Genomic DNA, 8,663 nt, shown 5'->3' on the forward strand with positions numbered 1-8,663 from the left:
ACCTCATTCTTCCCTCCAGGTCTTCAAAACAGCTGTTCGCCATCATCTCACGTCACCCTCATCCGCACCTGTAATCTTTTCTACCCCCATTAACCCTCACCAAGCCCTGCTTCTTCCAAATTCACCGTTTTTCCTTCCTGAGAGTTAATATAACTTCTGCATTCATCTTGTCCACCCTCTGTCCTCCCCGACACCTCTCTGATCCACACTTCCCTTACAACCACAGGTGTTGGGATTTCGTGAGATGGTCACAACACAATCACAGGTGTTGGTATTGTGCTGGATGGTCATAACACAACCACAGGTGTTTTGATTTTGGTGGATGGTCACAACACAACCACAGGTGTTTGGATTTCACTGGATGGTCACAACACAACCACAGGTGTTGGGATTTCGCTGGATGGTCACAACACAACCACAGGTGTTGGGATTTCGCTGGATGGTCACAACACAACCACAGGCGTTGGGATTTCGCTGGATGGTCACAACACAACCACAGGCGTTGGGATTTCGCTGGATGGTCACAACACAACCACAGATGTTGATTTCGCTGGATGGTCACAACACAACCACAGGTGTTGGGATTTCGCTGGATGGTCACAACACAACCACAGATGTTGATTTCGCTGGATGGTCACAACACAACCACAGGTGTTGGGATTTCGCTGGTCACAACACAACCACAGGTGTTGGGATTTCGCTGGATGGTCACAACACAACCACAGGTGTTGGGATTTCGCTGGATGGTCACAACACAACCACAGGTGTTGGGATTTCGCTGGATGGTCACAACACAACCACAGGACCAAACATTTGCCGACCCAGAAGGTCCTTCGTGCGGCGATGAATTCTCGGCCGTCGACGAAACTTTTCCTGCAGGTATGAACAATATCGATGTGGAAACGATGGCAGCTCAAGGTGTGCTTCAAACTCACTCACCGAGTGTTCTGCTTTTCTCCATTGTCCATTGAGCGTGATATATATATATATATATATATATATATATATATATATATATATATATATATATATATATATATATATATATATATATATATATATATATATATATATAGAACCACTTTCTCTTACAGAGGTCCGTGTTGAACGGGGGGTCTGGGGGATAAAGACTAAAGCCCCTGGGAGGAGGCGGGGGACATCGTCCTCCCCGCCCCTCGCTCATCGAGAGGGGAGGCGCCTCATCCACGGAGCCGGCAACAGGGCAAGCGTCGGGTGGTGGGAAACACACACGGGCGGCGTTCGCGGCGATGGTGCCGCGGGGACACCTGGCGAAAGGTTGGTCGAGGCGGGAGGTTCGGATCGCCACTGCCGTTCAAGACGTCTTCTAAAGAGGTGAGTTGTGTTCTCCGAGTCGGGGGGCTCGAAGGACCCCCTCCTCCCCACCCACATCAAACGCTTCCAACGGCGACCGCTCCCATCCGGGTGTGTGCTTTATATCCAATACCTGCTCGTCGGGCTCACCCTCTCGCACCGAACTTTATACCGCACGGACATTCTCAGCGACCTTATGACTCTTGTTTGTGATTGTGCAGTGAACGGGTTCAGGGGTCGAACCCCAGGGGTCTGACCGCGCACCTCTCCGGATAATCCTATGTTCACGGTGAACACTCATTCTGTCGTTGGAACCTCAGTTTCACGTTTACTTGAAGGCTTCACCGGACCTCGGGTCATGAGCTTGGCCGTTTGGACCGAGCCGCACGGCGCGCATCCCCGTGCGGAGCACGTCGGCACCTCGCGGCCGAGAGCATCACGTCGTGCGCGCGTTTTATTCTTCTCTTCGTTGAATCGCGAGCCGCGGCAGCGCAGCACGGCATGCGGCGAATTGCAAGCCTTGAAGAGATTAAGTGAGATATAAAAATGGTGCGATTTGTTTGGAGTCATGTCTTATTGCTGCTGCTGCTGTTGTTTGGATGCACATCCGAGCCATGAGTGCTGAACGTGCGCTCCTATCGGTATGCTGCGATCGTCCGTGCTCGCTCAGACAGATCGCACAACGACGGAGGAGCGAGCGAGCCGACCGGGCCACACGTTCGTGCCGCATTCATTAACGGAGCTGGATGGCGCCGCGAGAGAGAGAGAGAGCGAGAGAGAGAGAGTGAGTGAGTGAGAGAGAGTGAGAGAGAGAGAGTGAGAGCGAGAGAGTGAGAGAGAGAGAGAGAGAGAGTGAGAGTGAGTGAGAGAGAGTGAGAGAGAGAGAGTGAGAGTGAGAGAGAGTGAGAGAGTGAGAGTGAGAGAGCGAGAGAGCGAGAGAGAGTGAGAGTGAGAGAGAGTGAGAGAGAGTGAGAGAGAGTGAGAGAGAGTGAGAGAGTGAGAGAGTGAGAGCACGTGGAATTTTCCCAGCGGGAGTCGCACGTTTGCCGTGGAACACGCGCCTCGCTCGCACACACCGCCACCAAGCCTCGCTCGCACACACCGCCACCGAGCCTCGCTCGCACACACCGCCACCGAGCCTCGCTCGCACACACCGCCACCGAGCCTCGCTCGCACACACCGCCACCGAGCCTCGCTCGCACACACCGCCACCGAGCCTCGCTCGCACACACCGCCACCGAGCCTCGCTCGCACACACCGCCACCGAGCCTCGCTCGCACACACCGCCACCGAGCCTCGCTCGCACACACCGCCACCAAGCCTCACTCGCACACACCGCCACCAAGCCTCGCTCGCACACACCGCCACCAAGCCTCGCTCGCACACACCGCCACCGAGCCTCGCTCGCACACACCGCCACCAAGCCTCGCTCGCACACACCGCCACCGAGCCTCGCTCGCACACACCACCACCGAGCCTCGCTCGCACACACCGCCACCAAGCCTCGCTCGCACACCCCGCCACCAAGCCTCGCTCGCACACCCCGCCACCAAGCCTCGCACTCAAAGCATTTCTTTACGCCGCCTGTCCGTGCCGATCCGCCCGCCAGGTGTCCCATATAGCCGTGCAACTGCAGGTGAGTCGACGGCACGGTTTAATATGTCGTCGGGATGATGACGTCACGATCCGTGGTGCACTCCGCCGGGACTGCACGTCCGCCTTTCAACTATTTATGGCTTCTGAGATTGCCTTCTGTCCCCAAGCATGCGTTTCCATCGCTGGGCTGTTCTTGGTTAACTTGTAGACACTGATTTAAACATAAAGCCCCCCCCCCCTCCTACCCCAACACCAATCCCTTCTTCTGGCTGTTATCTAGTTTTCTGTTTTGTTTTTTTTTCCCAAAAGGTCGAATGTTTTCGAATCTTCCCATGAATTGTTGCTAATCCGGTGCATGCTCGATCTGCCCATCACATCACGTGACCATCGCATCTCGTGTAAGGGGCACATTCAAACTCAGCAATACACCAATCGTACCGAACCCTTCTCGACACTCCATTTGTCTTCAAATACTTAAGAAGCTAAATGTCATTCATAAGTGTGTCCCCACATTCATGGAAATGTCACGACTCATTCCACGAAGTAATGAAACCATGTAAACAAGTAAAACACGATGATTCCACGAGCCGACTCGTCAGCTCTCTATTCAGCTTTGGCCAGATATGACGTCATTAGCCCATAAACGTCATCTTTCGTGAAATACGGTCAGGTTCATGTCGCATTATTTTATAACAAATCCATTTATAGGTTCAGCACTTCAGAATATTGAAGTTTCCTTTATACCCTGGTCGGGACACGCTTGGTAAGTTGTAAATTATGGATGATTTCAATATACGCTGCGTGGAGATCCAATGCTTTAAAATGACGGCATTCCTTTTATATTGCGCAGTTTATATATCCCGCAGGACCTGTCTATAAAGAATATAGCCATAGTGGCAGCATGGACCACTCGTACGCACAGGTGATTGCAGCGAGGGCAGCCGCCCACCTTTATGCTCGTATATCCGTTGAAGGACGTGGGCTTGTATTGACCGAGCAGCACTCCATAACCAAAGATCTTACAGCAACCTCTCATGAAATGTGATGAAATGTTCATTGGATTTCCATGAGAGATATAAAGAGAAACCGAAAGATTTTTTGTGAACACGTCCAGACGGCTTTGGGGGGGGGCGAGGGGGGGGGATACCAGCACATGACTACTTCGATATTCCACGATGACTCGTGTGTGGTTGGGTGGTGATTAGCATGCTGGTTGATTCTTCACTCCTTTTCACCGAATTAGAAGAACATCAGAAAGAGAGGAGGTGGGAGTGCTTAAGGGGTCTGGGGGGGGGGGGAGAAGACACCCAACCACATGGTTTAGCTATGAAATAGAGGGAGACTTGGGAGAAATAACAGATGTTGGGAAGCATGAGGGCAAAGGACAAGCTGAGTGAGGAGGGGGTGGGTTAACAAGATAGATACACCTTCAAACTCTCAAACACAAAAGTGGAAGGAAAAACTGGAAACCCAGAAAATGTGGGTTTTGGGAAGGTTAATGGGGGTAGAAAAGATCATGGTAGTAGTTGGGGGGGGGGGAATTCCATGAGATGGTGGTGAACAGCTGTCTTGAAGCCCTGGGGAGAAGAATTAACTGACCGGGGAAGTTGGTTGCACAGGTGGGAAAAAAGAGGAACAAAAGAGTTGAGGTGAGAAGAGAGTCTGGATTTTGGGAATTTCACCAAGGAGGGGTTGACTGGCAAACTACGTGCATCCCTGCAGAAATCTGGGGGGATTGGCGGGAGGTGGGGGAAAGGAAAGAGCTGAGGGTGCAACGTGTGGCCCTAAATGGAGTTCTTTCATCCCCCCTTCCTGTGCAGGCTGGAGTTCCTCAAGGTAGCGTTCTGAGCCCTGTTCTTTTTCTGGTTTTCATCAATGATCTCTCGGACTCTCTGGAAAATCCTCTATTTCTCTTTGCCGATGACTCCACCCTCTGCCGTACCATCTGTCATCCCTCAGACCGGCAAGCAGCAGCTTCTTCGCTCACTGCAGATCTGGATAAAATCACAAACTGGTCCAACACGTGGAACATGTCTTTCAATCCAGACAAATCTCACACTCTCACTATGTCTCTTCGAAAGGACCGTTTTCAAAACCCCCCCATCCACTTTCTCAACAATCCTCTGGAAGAAGTCTTTTCTTTCAAGCTTCTGGGTCTCACTATCTGCCATGACCTTTCCCGGGAAAGTCACATTTCCAACCTTGCCTCAAAAGCCAGTCGCCGACTGGGAATCCTCCGTCGTGCAAAGTCCTTCCTCGGCCCTCTTGAGCTCCTGACCACTTACAAAGCTTTTGTCCGTAGCCTGATGGAGTACTGCTCTCCCTCTGGGCTGGTGCTCCTGCCTCCCACCTTTCTCGACTTCACGCTGTCGAAACCAGGGCTTTTAAGATCATTGGCATCTCCCGCAATGAAGCTGAGTCTTTGGGCCTCTCACTCAATCACCGCAGGTTGGTCGGTGGTCTTTCTGTCTTCTACCGACTCCTCTCCAGCCTTGCCCCCCTGCTCTCTCTGTGATTTGTCCCAACCACATTTCCACAGGGCGCTCAAGGTCCGCCAACAACCCCGTTCTGGTAAAACTACCAAAATCACGAATCACTCCTCATCTTCACTCTTTCATTCCTCTTTTTCCCGCCTTTGGAATAAACTTCCTCACTCTATTCTTTCCCATTCTTCCCTCCAGGCTTTCAAAACAGCTGTTCACCACCACCTCTTATCTTCCCCCATCCAAATCCTCGATCTTTTCTACCCCCGATAATCCACCCAAGCCCACTTCCTTCAATTCTCCTGCTTTCCTTCCTGAAAGTCCCTTTAATGTCCATCTTCCCCTCGCCATGTTCCCCGTCCCATCCCCATCCCTCTCCCTTCCACAGTTCACCTGTGTCTGTTCCCCAATGTTTTGTCCCTTCCACTCCCGCCCCTCTTGTCTCATGCCTCCTTGCTGTGAGTTGTGTGTTAGCTCTCATACGAGCCTCGACCAAGGTATACAAAAAAAAAAAAAAAAAACACCAGAAAGGAGGCTGTAGAAGAGAGTCCTCTGACCTGTCTGCGATGTTGAAGTGATAGGCCCAGACCCCAGAGATTCACTGGAGATTCCAATGATTTTAGGCCTTGGTTTCCATGGCGTATAGCTCAGATAGGTGTGAGGTAGGGGTGCCAGCCCAGAGGGGAGAGCAGTACCCTATCAAGCTGCAGCTGAAGGCATTGCAGGTGGATAAAAGTTGAGATTTTCAAGGAGAGAGTTTGCACAATGGCAGATGCCCAGTCAACGATTTCCTTTGGAGACAAACTTAAATATGTCATTTGCTGAATTAAGATCATGGCTGATAGTGAGACCTAATGGTTTGGGTTACTGAACAGCTTCAAGTGGGATGTGAAGGCGAAGTAGATGGGAGGGTTCGCCAGATGGTCTTTTTCCAGAGAGAGTGCTACGAGTCAGGATTGAAGGACATGTTCCAAGTGTTTGACCATCTTGTGATTTGTCAGGGTCTGAGAAGAGTGAACAGGCTGCTTGCCCGTCTGTCTGAAGGAATAGGGATGGTTAACAAAGCGGGTGCAATCATCAGCAAAGAGATAATAAGGATTTTCCAAAGAGTGAAAAAGATCGTTGATTAAGATTAGGAATTGGACTGAGCCCAAAACACTGCCTTGAGGTACTCAGCCTTGACATGGACAGGGGATGAAAGGATCCCATTGAGTTGCCAATGAGAGTAGTGGAAGTCACTAAACCAAGAGTGGAGTCTGCCTTGGACGTCATAGGCAGAGAATTTGGAGAGAAAGGTGGGGTGCCGGACTGAATTGAATGCTCGAGATAATGTCAAGAGACACGGGCCTGATCTCATGACTGCCTATCCATTGTTGAGAGAGCAGAAGCAGCATGTCCAAGGGAGAGTGACTTCAGTGTGAATCCAAACCGATGGTCAGAGATCAGGTCGTTGGAGAAAAGGAAGGTTTTGATGTCGACTGCACTTATGGATTTCATGACCTTGCTGATGATTGTAGCTGAGCCGATCGGTCTGTAATTAAGGTGATCAGTTTTTTTCACGATGTTTATGTTATGCTGTCATGTTGGCTGACTTCCTAGCAGATGGAAGATGACCTTGGGTAAATGGTATGGTGTAAATGGCAGAGAGAGGAAGTGCAAGAGCAGCAGAGCAGGTTTTTAGGACAGTGAGCTAATACCGTCTGGTTCAGTGGCAGAGTCAGAATCGAGGGTTGCCAGAAACTTCTTCACCTTTTCAGGTGCAAAAGATAACATAATCCAGGAGCAGTTTGATATGAGAGGGTCGGGTAGGTGTCGGGAGTGAGACGTTGGGGACACAACATTTAGAGGGAAGCACAGAATTGAGGCATTCAGCCTTCTCATGAGCAGGGTCGGCTGTGGTACATGAAGTGAGGATAGGGATGGAGGGAGAGCATATTCCGTAAACAGACTTAACAAAGCACCACCAGGTTTTAGCGGGAGATGAGTTTGAAAGTTCATTTTTGAGATTTGCCAGATGTTTTCTGGCTCTCTTGAGACCCATTCGTTGCAGGCTTTGTGGGGTGATCTAAGTTTGTGGTCGGTTGAATTTACCTTCCAGGTAGAAAAAGCAATTTGTTTCAAGGCACAGGTGGGAGAAAGGGTGTGAAGATGAGATGGAATGAATCTTTGAATAAGATGGAGCGGATTTGTGCAAACAGAGATGTCACTGTTCGGAGTATGGTACAACATTCAGCCAAAACAAGGGAGCGGAGGGGAAGCCGCAGCCAAAGGTACTCCTGGTGGGATTTGAGGTGGATGAGTAGTACACAGACAGTGAGAAATTGTTATTGATGTAAAGTGCAACTCCACCGCAAGGACAGGGTTCAGGCATGTTGAACTAAAGGAGACCATAGCAAGGGACGTCCTGTGGGAGGAAGGATTCTGTGAAACAGGTGATGTTCGATTGATCAGCAGGGACTGGATTGAAAGATCTGTCAGGTTGTAGCAGAGGCCTCAGATGTTTGAGGTCCACAGTTAGGGACAGGGGAGGAGGTGCTGTTGGCAGGGTGCAGGAATGTGGACAGGGTATGGGGGAACTTGGAGAGGTAGTCGGGCAAGGGCGAAGCTAAGAAGGCAAAATGAGTACCAGCATGTTGTTATATTGTGTCGGAGTGGCAACCCGTCCAGGATTGTGTCCAATAGCTAAGGAGACTGCTTCGGCAGCACCAACGCTCTGCACAGAGTATGGCCCCAATGGATGGATGGATGGATGTATGGATGGATGGATGGACACCATTAATGGACATGAAGGGGAGTTGGTGGAAGTGTGCAGGGAACCTCTGCAAACTGGACTTCTCATGATCCCCAATTTCGATACATGGAGACAAGCATCATGAGAGGGGTGAAATGAGGGGTGGTTGAAGGCAAGGAGGAAAATTGTGCTGTCGGTATTGGGGGTAAAGGGGTAAGGCATTCAATAGACCGAGCATTTGTGAGTTAGACAAGTTTCAGAAGGAAACATTGTGAAGAATAACAAGAATAAATCGTGCTGAAGAAAAACACGTGTGGTTGTTCCTGACCGAGAAATCACACAATATTAAATTAGGAATTCTGTGTAATTTCAGTGCCCACAGAAAGTCTACACCCCCTTTCAAAATTTTCACCTTTTGTTGCCTTATAGCCTGGAATAAAATTGCATTAATTCAGACTTTTCAACCTCTATTTACACATCGTAACCCACAACTTCCAAGTGAAAAACAAATTCTACAAATT

The 8,663-nt window shown here is 50.1% G+C and overlaps 1 protein-coding gene across 4 annotated transcripts in view; it reads left to right on the forward strand.

Moving 5' to 3' along the window:
- The first annotated feature begins 1,179 nt into the window (after positions 1-1,179).
- The window catches only part of LOC147012310 (sodium/calcium exchanger 3-like), a 281,319-nt gene continuing 273,835 nt past the window's right edge, over positions 1,180-8,663 (forward strand). For all 4 annotated transcript variants that reach the window (XM_085856299.1, XM_085856301.1, XM_085856298.1 and 1 more), the window contains exon 1: positions 1,180-1,353. The gene's annotated coding sequence lies outside the window, so the exon portion shown is untranslated. The remainder of the gene's footprint in view (positions 1,354-8,663) is intronic.

Source organism: Eptatretus burgeri, chromosome 15, assembly GCF_056783735.1.
Source record: "Eptatretus burgeri isolate ZD-2024b chromosome 15, Ebu_testis_v1, whole genome shotgun sequence".
NCBI lineage: Eukaryota > Metazoa > Chordata > Myxini > Myxiniformes > Myxinidae > Eptatretus > Eptatretus burgeri.